Source organism: Mustelus asterias, chromosome 27 (assembly GCF_964213995.1).
Source record: "Mustelus asterias chromosome 27, sMusAst1.hap1.1, whole genome shotgun sequence".
NCBI classification, from domain to species: domain Eukaryota; kingdom Metazoa; phylum Chordata; class Chondrichthyes; order Carcharhiniformes; family Triakidae; genus Mustelus; species Mustelus asterias.
The window spans coordinates 18,912,053-18,926,557 of NC_135827.1; the positions used below are offsets into that span (position 1 = coordinate 18,912,053).

At 45.9% G+C, this 14,505-nt stretch overlaps 1 pseudogene; it reads right to left on the reverse strand.

Moving 5' to 3' along the window:
* Positions 1 to 13,452: 13,452 nt before the first annotated feature.
* LOC144479901 (large ribosomal subunit protein eL24 pseudogene) lies at positions 13,453 to 13,773 on the reverse strand (annotated as a pseudogene).
* Between the last annotated feature and the right edge of the window lie 732 nt (positions 13,774 to 14,505).

Sequence of the window (14,505 nt, forward strand, 5' to 3'; positions counted from 1 at the left end):
ACCTTCAACAACCAGTTCTTCATCCAGACACACGGAAGAGCCATGGGGACCAAATTCGCACCTCAATATGCCAACATCTTCATGCACAGGTTTGAACAAGACTTCTTCACCGCACAGGACCTTCAACCAATGCTATACACTAGATACATCGATGACATTTTCTTCCTTTGGACTCATGGTGAACAATCACTGAAACAACTATATGATGACATCAACAAGTTCCATCCCACCATTAGACTCACCATGGACTACTCTCCGGAATCGGTTGCATTCTTCGACACACGCATCTCCATTAAGGACGGTCACCTCAGCACCTCACTGTACCGTAAGCCCACGGATAACCTTATGATGCTCCACTTCTCCAGCTTTCACCCTAAACACGTTAAAGAAGCCATCCCCTACGGACAAGCCCTCCATATACACAGGATCTGCTCGGATGAGGAGGATCGCAACAGACACCTCCAGACGTTGAAAGATATGGCGCTTGACTCATCTATCGACAGTTCCAACGCGCCACAGTGAAAAACTGCACAGATCTCCTCAGAAGACCAACACGGGACACGGTGGACAGAGTACCCTTCATCGTCCAGTACTTCCCCGGAGCGGAGAAGCTATGGCATCTCCTCCGGAGCCTTCAACATGTCATTGATGAAGACGAATATCTCACCAAGGCCATCCCCACACCCCCATTTCTTGCCTTCAAACAACCGCACAACCTCAAGCAGACCATTGTCCGCAGCAAACTACCCAGCCTTCAGGAGAACAGTGACCACGACACCACACAACCCTGCCACAGCAACCTCTGCAAGACGTGCCGGATCATCGACACGGATGCCATCATCTCACGTGAGAACACCATCTACCAGGTACACGGTACCTACTCTTGCAACTCGGCCAATGTTGTCTACCTGATACGCTGCAGGAAAGGATGTCCCGAGGCATGGTACATTGGGGAAACCATGCAGACGCTACGACAACGGATGAATGAACACCACTCGACAATCACCAGGCAAGACTGTTCTCTTCCTGTGGGGGAGCACTTCAGCAGTCATGGGCATTCAGCCTCTGATATTTGGGTAAGCGTTCTCCAAGGCGGCCTTCACGACACACGACAGCGCAGAGTCGCTGAGCAGAAACTGATAGCCAAGTTCTGCACACATGAGGACGGCCGAAACCGGGATCTTGGGTTTATGTCACACTATCAGTACCCTCCACAGCTTGCCTCCTGGACTTGCAGAATCACACTGGCTGTCCTGTCTGGAGACAATACACATCTCTTTAACTTGTGCTTAATGCTCCCTCCTCTCACATTGTCTATATCTTTAAGACCTGGTTGGCTGTCGAGATTCGCATTCTAAACAGTATTCTGTAACTTGATTTTGTGTCTCTATATGCCCTGTTTGAGAGCAGATATCCACTCCATCTGATGAAGGAGCAGCACTCCGAAAGCTAATGGCATTTGCTACCAAATAAACCTGTTGGACTTTAACCTGGTGTTGTTAAAACTTTTACTGAGTTTATACTGATACAGGCAACAGCTTAGCCATTTTGTTTACTTGTCTACCTTTTCTGTTCTAGTTGGGTCTTTGCCCAAGGAAATAAAATTGGGAAAACAGAGAGGCAATGCTTATTCCAAAATAAACAAACTGTATAACAGGGAAAGCGTGTTCTAAGATAGTTCCACAAAAACAAATACACTCTGTGCCATAGTGAAATCTGAATCACAACAGGTTGGTCGAACAATGAACAATCAAACTTTCCCCTTAAAGGCATATTACAACACAGGCTTGATTGTTTACAAAGCAACAATCTCTCATTCTCCCGGTGATAATCATCAGAAGTGATTGACCAGTGAGATACATTAACACTAACCACATCTCAGCAGGAAGTAAAGTATAATGATAAGTTTGCTCCACAGAACAAGTTTGAATTCCTTTTGCAACCTGGTGTAAGGAATTAAAACATGACGACACAAACTAAACACTATTTAGCTGCATTTTTGAAAATTTAGGTCAGGCAACTTTGGGTGGGATGGTGATTGAACAGTCATTATTCAAGTGAAAAACTGGCATTTTATAGATGGAAGGGGGTTGAAGTGGTTGAAATGATGAAACCTCTGCTTCTAGGCCTTACATATATTGATTTATTAAATTACGAAAGGGATAATTGTTCATTCCTGTGTGAAGGATCAGTGGATCAGAGCTCCCTCCAAATGTGGCTTCCCAGCTAGGAGCACAGAATTAACTCAGATTATTCTTGATAAGGTAGATGATGGTGTTAGGTTATGGAGATCTTGTGGTGCGGTGGTGGTGTCCCTCTCTCTGGACCAGCTCTGGGTTCAAGTCACACTTCAGGGCTTGATGGTCAAGGAAGGTGTGTGCATAACGTGGCCCAACAGGAAGAGAAATCCTTCCAATACTCCTGAAGGCAGGTGGTAAACGACCAGGGGAATTTTCTGCTCTGCTGTACTGCGTAAGGCAATGATAAACCACTGCAGTACTTTGCCAAGCATCAGCATGGACCAATTCAATGGAAGTCCATGGTCACCAACACACATTTAGGGCATGGGGCATGGCACCTGAAGGAGGAAGAGGAGGATATTAGGTTAGTGTGGTGAACCATCGTTGGTTCCCACCAGGTAGTACTGAGCCAGGGTCTGGCCAGTACTATGAGTCTGTATATATGTTGCTGTTGGTGTTAGGGTTGGGTTGTTCTACTTGTTACTGTTGGGGTTAGGGTTGGCTTGTTCTACTTGTTACTGTTGGGGTTAGGGTTGGGCTGTTCTACCTGTATTATAGTTATTATGGTACATCCCAGTCGGGCTCCGCCTCCTGGGAGAGGTATAAAGGTCACTGCTCTGTCTGGGACCCCTCAGTCTGGGATCGTGTATTATATATGGTAGCTGTATTGTAGTAGTTAATAAGAGCCTTTATTTCCTCGAGCATCTCTAGCCTCGTGAGTTATATCGCGCATCAGTTAGGTTGACCCCAACATGTTCCACTTGCAAACACCTTGGGTAGAATTGCCCTGGGACCATATCCAAGGTAGGTCCCAGGGGTGGGATGATTGGGAATTCCACGGAGCTAAGGAGGAGGTGAGACGGGGAGGTATGTTAGAAGGAGGGAGGGAGGGCCGGTGCACCAGATCCCAGAGGGGTGGGTGCTCCAAATCTGACAGGGTCTTTAGATTGAGCTCCTCCCCACCTCTCCCACCCGCCCCTTCTGGTCCCGGCTGTGATTGGAAAATGGTCTGCCCGTCTGCTCATACTGCCCGTGCAATGAACTAAAAATCGAACGGGCAACATAGTATTCCAGATTATAGGGAAGATGATCCCTACAATTAGTTCCATAATTGTCAGCGGGCATGCTGCGGATTCGTGCCTGCGTCTGCCAAAATATCTCACGAGTGTGGGATGATGTCGGGATATGTGCCCAATGTCATCACACACGACTCTACGCTCTTCCAGGTCAGGCGTGCACCCAGGACACGTAAAACTCTGCCAGTTACATTATCTCTGACTCACTTGGATACATTTTCCTGGATTTTCTAGGATAGTGCAATAAGTTGGTGGAAGAGAATAAATGGAGAAATTTGATAAATTAGTGAAGAGTTAGAGTACAAAATGCATGTTAATTATAAATTGTGTGATACTTTCCCTGCTCACAGTACAGCACTAACATAGACCTGAACCTTTGAATGTTATTCATAATTGGAAGGGTCATGGTTCAACTTTGGTAGATGATTGAGTTGGATAGGAAGGGGCTTCCTCATCGTTAGGCTCCAGTCAATATCGATGAATAATTTGGAGGGAAAATAAACAGCGTATTTCCCCCCATTACTCAAAAGTAACAATCAGAATTATTTAAGTTTCACGTTAGAAGTCCTTCAGTTTAATCTTCCTTGACTTTTCGCCTCACTTCCTGACCGTGCTTCTGTTGTCAGGTTTGAAATTCCGGATGGGTTGTTCCCCAGTGCTGTGTAAAGTTCTGCTAATTCAGATTCCAGTTCTGTCAGCCTGTTCAGTCCACAGCTTCTCTGCAAGTGCAGCATTGACAGCACATCTCTCATCTGTGTGAGATTTTTCAACAGGTTGCTGAAATCTCCAAGAGGTGACTCACATCTGTCCCCGGGTTCCTGAAACAATGAAGAAACCATATCACAAAGAGGACCAACACCCGAGATTTTGGACAGAATCAGTCACGTTACTTACTGACCCCACTTTCCTTAGAGCAGGACAATATTGTTATCTTCACGCCCATACCACAAGACCATAAAGATATAGGAGCAGAATTAGGCCATTCGGCCCATCGAGTCTATTCCATTCAATCACGGCTGATAGGATTCTCATCTCCACGCTTCTGCCTTCTCCCCGTAACCCTTGATCCCCTTATTGATCAAGAACCTATCTATCTCTGTCTTAAAGCCACTTGATGACCTGACCTCCACAGCCCTCTGTGGCAATGCGTTCCACAGATTCACCACCCTCTGGCTGAAGAAATTCCTCCTCAAACTGCTTTCTACCCTTTGGGGAATAATGGGAAACTGGTGGAAGAATTTCCGAGCTATCAGCCCGTTGAATTCTCCTTCTTTGGCCAACAAGTTTTGGTGTTGGACTTGAACCCAGAGCTTCTCGTCCAGAGGAAAGGGCGCTACCACTGTGCGACAAGGTCTACAGAGCAGAAGAATAATTCTAGACAAGGGAAGCACCACAAATCAGGTCCTGGACACATAGGACAAGCTGTTTTTGGGAAGGTGCTTCTGAATCTCCCTTCTTATATACCCTCTTCTGACCAGTCCATTATTGATGGTTGTGTCTTCTGTCACATGGGGCCCCATGCTCAATATCCTTCTCACTCCTTAAAGCCTTCTTTAAGACTTGGACCAGACTTTTGGTTACCTCTTCTTTGGCTCAGCAAATGCCCAGTTTTTTCTTCCTGATGCCATTAATGAAGCATTTGGAACATGTTAAAATGGTTACACAAGTGCAAGCTCTCCTTGGTACAATGGATTTTCAATAAGAGATAAAGAATCAGTAAGAGATCTCTCTTCCTCAGAGAGGAAACAGTATTACATGGAGTGCACTTCTTCACAGACAAATATATTGACAGGAAACATGAGCAGAATGTTTTGTAAAAATATTAGTTTAATAAAATAATGATGCTATATTGAGACTGTCATGGCTATTGTAACCCTGGTTGATTGACTAGTTACCTAGTAGAAGTGATGTATTGTGCAATCTGGTTATAAGCAATCAGAATGACTGGGTCTTATTCACGTTTTATTCAGCTATCAACTGCCTATTCCACTATGGACCCTGTTGGATCAGTTGACTGGCTAACAGAAAACAGAGAGCTGGCATAAATGGGCATTTTTCTAGTTGGCAGGATGTAACGAGGTGTGCCACAGGGGTCAGTGCTGGGCCTCAACTTTTTATAATTTATATAAATCACTTGGATTAAGGGACTGGATGCATGGTTGCTAAATTTGCTGATGACACAAAGATAGGTAGAAAAGTCAACTGTGAAGAGGATGTAAGGAAGCTACAAAAAGGACATGAAAAGGTTACGTGAGTGGACAAAAATCTGGCAAACAGAGTATAATAAGGGCAAATGTGAAATTGTTAATTTTGGTAGGAAGAATAAAAAAGAAGCTTATCTAAATTATGAGAGATTGCAGAGCTCTGAGGTGCAGAGGATCTGAGCGTCCTAGTGCATGAATCACAAAAGGCCAGAATACAGGTACAGCAAGTAATTAGAAAAGCTAAATAGCATGTTATTGTTTATCGTGAGAGGAATTGATTACAAAATTAGGGAGGTTACGCTTCAGTTGTACAGGGCATTGGTGAGACCACATTTGGAGTATTGTATACAGCACTGATTTCCTTATCCAAAGAAAGATGTAAGTGCATTAGAAACAATTCAGAGAAGGTTTAATAGGCTAATATAAGGAATGAATAGGTTGGAGATTAGGTTTGTATCCACCAGAATTTAGAAGAGTAAGAGTAGACTTGATCGAAACCTTTAAGATCCTGAGGAACATTGACAGGGTGGATGTGGAGCAGATGTTTCCTCTTGTTGGAGAATCTAGAACTCGGGGTCACTGTTTAAAAATAAGGGGTCACTCATTTAAGACAGAGATGAGGCGAATTGTTTTTCCCTCACAGGGTGGTGTGTTTCTGGAACTCTCTTCCTCAAAAGGCGGTGGAAGCAGAATCTTTGAACATTTTTAAGGCAGAGCTAGATAGATTCTCGATTGACAAGGGGGTGAAAGGTAATCGGTGGTAGCCAGGAATGTGTGGTTAAGGTTACAATCAGATCAGTCATGATCTCATTGAATGAAGGAGCAGGCTTGAGGGGCCAAGGGGCCTACTCCTGCTCCTTCCAGGAAAGAGCAAAATGAATACTGAGACAGTTAAAAAATACTATTTTCATCAAAAACAAAATAAACGCAAGGGAAAAACCTATCCAACAGCATTTGGTATCCATTGTTATTTAATCTAGCTCCATACTTGTGTTAAGTTAGCCTGGATCCTTAATTCCTTCTTCAAATGTTCTATCTGTTGCTTGTACTCGGCCATCTTGATTGTGTGAAGAGAAAACTCCTCATTCATTTTATCCACTTCATCTTCCAGTTCTTCAATTCTTGTCTATGACAAAGATGCAAGTATGTCTTAGCAATTAATTAACTTTATCAGCCGCTGTGTCACAAATAGTGAGTGGAAATTGTACAAAATGAGGACACTTGAGAACATCTGAAACACATTGCGAGATGTTTGTCCTGCCCAGTTCGTGACAGTTTACAAAGATCTCTCGTCTTTATACTGGGGAGAATTTTCTGGTCCTGCTCACCACAGGAAGTGCCGCAGATGGGTTGGAAAATTTGGTGGACGATTTAAAGGTCCGTTGACCCTGGGCGGGTATTTCCGGTCTCTGGGCAGGCGCGATCGGAAAATCCTGCTGACTGTTTCCTAACCGTTGGATTTTTCGAATATTTATCTCTGATATCATTAAAATATTTCCCCTACAAAAGCAATGAGATACATATTGCTTGGAAGAATTCAGTTTTCTAGCTTTGTGCTCACCTGCTTCCACTGATTTCCTATCTTTAGGGCCATGGATCAATGCTGCTGTTCGATCCAACGGTGGCAGCCGTCCTTTGGTACTTCGCCAAAGTGGCCACTTTCCAAGAAAAGTCACTGGGCCAAGATCAGAAGCTGGATTTTTGGCTGAATTTCCTCTCCCTCAGGCAAGTTGCCAGAGAGAATATGGAATCCTGCGGAGGAACCCAATACTGTTGCACAGCCAGTCAATCTAGACCTGGAGTCAAGTACTCATGCGCATCCACTGAAAAATAAAAGGCTGACTGACCTACTTGGCAAAACTCTACACCTCAATAACGTTGATGATTGTGGTTTCAGAAAACCAAAATAAAGCACAACTCTAACTCAGAGCATAGGCTTGTGAAAGTGGTTGGGAGCTGACGACGCAGGGATAAATTCTCACTGCAAGAGTGAGGCTGAGGGATTATAAAAAGTAATGGTGCAGAAGCAGGTCATCCAGCCCATTATGCCTCTGTTGGACAAATTCACCCAGTGCCACTCAAGGCTTCCCCCCACTCAATACATCCTCTTCAAAGAATGATCTGAAAGGGTTAATAATCACAGAAGTTTAAAAATCACACAAGCTGCTATGAAAAAAAGGGTCTTTTTATAAAAGCCATCACAGATAAGCATCAAGGCCATTAGTCTGAGAAAATTAATTGAATCAAACATCTTGAACTAGAAAAAGGGAGTGGCAAAGTGGTTAGCACTGCTGCCTCACAGTGCCAGGGACCCGGTTTCAATTCCAGCCTCGTGCCTCTGTCTGTGTGGAGTTTCCACGTTCTCCCCGTGTCTGAGTGGGTTTCCTCCCACAGTCCAAAGATTTGCAGGTTAGGTTGATTGGCCATGCTAAATTGATCCTGGTGTCAGGGGGATTAGCATGGTAAATGTGTGGGGTTACAGGAATAGGGATCTGGATGGGACTGTGGTCGGTGCAGACTCGATTGGCTGAATGGCCTCCTTCTGCACTGTAGGGATTCTATGATATACAGACTCAGGCATGAGCTGGAACAATGTTAACTTATAACACCGATGGATTACGTCTTCACGCTGATTGGATATTATAATCAAGCAAGCGTAAGGTGATTGTGATTGGTTTTAATATCTGAATGATGTAACCTTAATAACTCTGAATGGATTGAAATAACTCCTAAAATGTGATTGGTATATGCTAATTACTTGTAATCGAATTTGAAACTATAATTGCTTGTGTATTTCTGAATTCTGCACTCTGGCTAGTTACAGATTGTGACCTGTGATTTTCCAGGGTCCGAGATATGTAGCTTGATTAAGAGAACTCTGTGACTTGGTCTGGTTATTTGAAGGGTAAAATTGTGGTCAATTTCAAGGCTGACATCAAAGCCTGCAACAGATCCAATTTTCGATTCAAAGCTGCAATTGAATTTGCCTCCAGCTGATCTCAGGAACATTAGGGAGAAGGAAGATGCTGCTTTGTTTTATTTTTGCAGCTGTTTTGAAAATTATAACACAATGTCTTTTGTTCATAAGAGCCAAATCCGAAATGAGGGGGTTACATGCCACCTGTGAACTCTCGATAGGATGGCAACACCAATAAATGTCAATGTGACACCACATATACTTCAGAGAGTTTCAACAATCACTCATACCATGACGCGCATTGATGATGCCATAGAATAGTGATTGAAGACAACTACAATACGTTTGCCAATGAAATCTAAATATCTCTTTACTCCACTTCCAATCTATTTTCTATATCAGGCTTGTCCAGCGTTTTTGCAAAGGGGAGCCAATTTTCTCGCACTTAGGGGGCTGTTGAAAATATTTCAGCAAGTTAAGGTCTCACACAACAATAAACATGAATTCCATAAAAAGAGCTGACACAGGAAAAGAAAAAAACTCACTCTGCAAAAAAGTCACAACAATAAATTGACAACTAGAAATGAGTGATAAAGAAAGATGATCGATAGAGTATGAAATGGTGAGAGTTTGTGTGTCCAGCTCACTCACAGGATCATTCACTTAACCCTCACCCAGGGTGAGAGTGGCTGAGAAGCGCCTGTTGGTGTGTGGGGGGTGACGGTGAATAAGAACCCAGATCTGGGAGTAAGGAAGGCACACATTCACCCTCCACCTCCCACTCCCCCAATTTCTCTCTTTCTATCTCTCCAACCCCCTTCTCACAAACAGCCCCCCCCCACACACACAACCCCCCCCCCCCCACACACACACACACACCCCCCGAACCACATACACCTCCATACATAGCCCCCCCCGACACACCACAGAACAGCTTCCACACACATGCATGGCCCCCCACACACACCCCTAAACACATACATAGCCCCCCCACATACACCCTAAACATCTACAGAACAACCCCCGCAGACACACAGCCCCCCCCCCACAAAAGCTAAAACCCCCTACACACATACATACGGACCCTCTCACACATGCTCATCCCACACACAACCTCCCACACACACACACACGCTCAACCCACCCATACACACACATGATCACCCACCCCATAAACCCACTCATGCATAAACATTCATCCCCTTCCCCAACACACACAAACGGACACACACGCCCTCCCCCCACACTCACAGCCCCCTCACCTGCCTGCTCACTCAACCACCCTCACACTCAATTACTCAGCCTCACTAAATTGGTTAGGGGACAGTAAAAAGGGAAGAGAGATGTGAAGCAAGGCTTTAGGTCGAGCGGCACCCGAACGTGAGTGTGCACTGAGGGAGTGCGGAGAACCAGGGTAGTGCTGGGATAGAGGGGTAATGTGGCAGGAAAAGAGGGTGAACGGTGGGCAAACGGGGGGGGGGGGAACACAGTGGGAATGGGGGGGGGGGACGACCCAGTGGGAACGGGGGGGGGAACGCAGTGGGAACGGGGGGAGGGGAACGGGGGGGGGGGGAACGGGGGGAGGGGAACCCAGTGGGAACGGGGGGGGAACCCAGTGGGAACGGGGGGGGAACCCAGTGGGAACGGGGGGGGGGGGGACCAGTGGGAATGGGGGGGGGGAACCCAAACCCAGTGGGAACGGGGGGGGGGACACACCCAGTGGGAACGGGGGGGGGGGAACGCAGTGGGAATGGGGGGGGGAACGGGGGGAGGGAATGGGGGGAGGGGAACGCAGTGGGAACGGGGGGAGGGGAACGCAGTGGGAATGGGGGGGGGGGTAACGGGGGGAGGGAATGGGGGGGAACGCAGTGGGAACGGGGGGAATGGGGGGGAACGCAGTGGGAACTGGGGGGGGAACGGGGAGGAATGCAGTGAGAACGGGGGGGGGGAACGCAGTGGGAACGGGGGGGGAACGCAGTGGGAACGAGGGGGGAACGCAGTGGGAACGGGGGGGGGAACGCAGTGGGAACGGGGGGGGAACGCAGTGGGAACGGGGGGGGAACGCAGTGGGAAGGGGGGGGGGAACGCAGTGGGAAGGGGGGGGGAACGCAGTGGGAAGGGGGGGGAATGCAGTGAGAATTGGGGGAATGTTATTAGGAAATGCAGTGAGAAGTGGGGGAAACAGTAGGAATCGGGCTATAGAACTGGGCTGAGTGTGAAGTGGCCAGAGTCCAGAGAAAGCCTGGTCAGTGAAGGCCTCGTGTACCCCTGCACCTCTGTCTCTATATTCGCATACTCACAGATGCAGCGGTTTACTTCTCGTCCAATCACAGCCTGTTTCTCTCCTATCTTTGATAGTGATATCAGCAGCAAACACGGGAGAGAAGCAGATTGTGATTGGAGGAGCAGTCCCATGTAACAATCTTCTAACTCACTAACCCATCCAGCTGACATTTCAACCATCGTTCCGTGGGCCGTGTAGGGGGGCATCGCATTGCAACTGGAGGGTCATGGGTTGGAGAAGCCTGTTGTACATTCAGTGCTAGATGGCCAATTAATACACATTTTCCACCATTGTAATATTGGAGAAATGTTTCATCGTTTCAGTATAATAATGAGACAATGGTGTGCAGAAATACAATTTGACAGGAACTGTAACAAAATAATGGATTGGAGAATATACAACACCAAACCTGACAGATGCCTTCAGAACAGTCAGGTAACCTCACACGTCGGAGAGCATGATTGGGTGTGGAAGACATGAGGTAGTGTTTATGATCTGCACCATACTGATGGAGTACCTGAGTGTTGGATTCCACAAGGTCTTCTTCAGCTTCTGACTCTAGTGGAAGAAAGTATTTTTTCTGAGATTAATCAGAAATATCATCCAATGGCAATGCACCTCAAACAGTAAAACATGGGTCAGAATTACCACAGTCTTTCCTCTTCTGAAACTCTGTCTCCTGAACTATTTAAAGTTATGTAATTCCTGCCAATATCTCATCAGTCCATACTGGACTGATGAGATATTTTAGAATTCGTCACTCTATTACCTAGCAGTTATTTCCCGTTCATTTTTAATAACAAGTCGATCTCAAGTCCTCACTTGAAATGTAAAAAGTCTGCTTCAAACTCCAACATTATTTCCACCTGATCATGACACCAAACTACGGGCGGCATGGTGGCACAGTGGTGAGCACCGCTGCCTCACAGCGCCAGGGACCCAGGTTCAATTCCAGCCTCGGGTCACTGTCTGTGTGGATTTGCACGTTCTCCCCATGTCTGTGTGGGTTTCCTCTGCTCTGGTTTTCTCCCACAGTCCAAAGATGTGCGGGTTAGGTGAACTGGCCATGATAAATCGCCCCTTGGTGTCGGGGGATTAGCAGGGTAAATGCTTGGAATTAAGGGGATAGGGCTTGGGTGGGATTGTTGTTGGCGCAGGCTCGATGGGTCAAATCGTCTCCTTCTGCACTGTAGGGATTCTATGAACTATCGATCATTGCACAAGGATGGAAGAGTGAACAAAAGATTGGTTAAAGTTGTCTAGAAATCTTCTTCATTGGGCTCCTAGGTTACCTGTTTCCATATGAGGCATGTCGTCAGCTACCCTTCCTCCCTCCTGCACTGAGAATCTCCTGTAGATTCCTGTAGGCTTCAAGATTTGTTGTAACACACTGTGCAGTTTGAAGAATGTGTATTTCTTAAGTCTGGAAAATTAGAAAGCAGCATTAATGGTCTGAAGGTGAAGTAAAGCGAGCAATGCAGGTTGAAATTAGACTCAAAAACACCCCTTTCTCTGAAGAGATGGCTGTCTGAACTACAGATTTATTTCTCTGTCTGACCAAGTTTTTCTGATTTAAACTTGTATAGTGGGCAATAACTTGGATTTAAACAGCACGTTTAACATAGTAAAATGTCCAGGGGTGCATGAGAGCAGCAGCATCAGATAAGATCTGACAAAGGAGACATTAGAACATGTGGCCAAATTCTTGGTCAAAAATGTAAGGGCAAAATTTTGCATTCCCTGCTGGTGGGTTTGTAGGTCCAAGGGGGGTGGAGGGGAGTGTAAAATTCCTCGTATGGACTTTCTGCTGGGTTCGCATTTGCCCCAATATCTCCAATTTTTCCACTATCTCCCACTCTCTATGCCTTTTAGCTTTGACAAAGGATCATCTGGACAGGAAACGTCAGCTCTTTTCTCTCCTTACAGATGCTGCCAGACCTGCTGAGATTTTCTGGCACTCGGTATTTTGTGACAAGTAACTCACCTCCTGACTCCCCAAAGCCTTTCCACCATTTACAAGGCACAAGTCAGGGGTGTGATGGAATATTCTCCACTTGCCTGGATGAATGGAGCTCCAATAACACTCAGAAGCTTGACACCATCCAGGACAAAGCTGACCAATTGATTGGCACCCCATCAACAAACATTCACTCCCTCCACCACAGATGAACAGTGGCAGCAGTGTGTACCATCTACAAGGTGCACTGCATGAACTCATCAAGGTTCCTTCGGCAGCACCTACCAAACCCTGAATAGTTACCGTCTCGCAGAAGGGCAACAGCTACAAATACCTGGGAACACCACCACCACCTGGAAGGTCCCCTCCAAGTCACTCCCCATCCTGACCTGGACCGTTCCTTCACTGTCATTGGGTCTAAATCCTGGAATGTCCTCCTTAACTGCACTGCGTGTGTACCTACATCTCAGGGATTGACGTGGTTCAAGAAAGCAGCTCACCACCACCTTCTCAAGGGCAACTAGGGATGGGCAACTGATCTAGTTAGTGACGCTCACACCCGTAAATGAATTTTAAAAAAAGTTGACACTGGGTAAAGTTCCTACATTTAATTTTAGTGTTCTCAAACATGATCGATCAGCTGCAGCACCAAATTATACATTCAACATTGTGCTGAAACATTGCAAACAGCAGCCCCCGTTCTAGTCTCTCTCTCACATTTCTTTTTTTTAAAAAATTCAGTGATTTTTATTTTATATCAACAGTTAACGATGTTTAGCGTTTTCCACCAACACGTGGAGCCTGAGACTTCATTGGCTTGGCAAACTTCTGTTTGGGTGCTGCTTTCTGAGTAGCCTTAGCTGTAGCTGCACTGACTTTCTTTGTTGCAGCTTTGGCCTTCTTAGCCTCCTTGGCAGCCCTGATTGCTTGTTCACGTTGAGCCTTGCGCACCTCGGGCTTCTGATTCCTCTTAGCCATAATCTCAGCAAGAGAGGCACCAGTAATAGCCCGTTGGAACTTCACTGCACGACGGGAGCGCTTTTTCTGAATCTCTTCAGACTGCCCTTTTTTGTGCTTGCATTTCTTTAGCAGCATAACATTAGGGAGAATTCATTTTATTTTCAACTAATTTAATATCTTTTCTCCACTCTTGAAACTTTACCCAAGCCTGCTTTCAAGCGAATGCAATTAAAGTTAATTTATTTTAATTTTTAAATTGGTCCAGAGCATTAAAAAAAAAGATTTCTTGGCGATAAAAGATCTGAATTGCCGTCATAAAATATGTCGCGCAGGTTTTGCAGCAGCACACCATCTGCTGGTCGAAAAGGAGCACTGCACCTGAAGTCTGCTGCTCCTCCTTAGGACAGTAAGAAGTCTCACAACACCAGGTTAAAGTCCAACAGGTTTATTTGGTAGCAAATACCATAAGCTTTCAGAGCTTGCTGCTCCTTCGTCAGATGGAGTGGTCTCTGTTCTCCAACAGTACACAGACACAGAAATCAAGTTACAGAATACTAATGAGAATGCAAATCTCTACAGCCAGCCAGGTCTTAAAAGGGACAGATAATGTGGTTGGAGGGAACATTAAACACAGGTTAAAGAGATGTGTATTGTCTCCAGACAGAACAGCTAGTGAGATTCTACAAGCCCAGGAGGCAAGCTGTGGGGGTTACTGATAATGTGACATAAATCCAACATCCCGGTTTAGGCCGTCCTCATGTGTGCGGAACTTGGCTATCAGTTTCTGCTCAGCGACTGCGCTGTCGTGTGTCGTGAAGGCCGCCTTGGAGAACGCGCTGTTGGCCTCTTGGGGTTTGTGGAAGAACT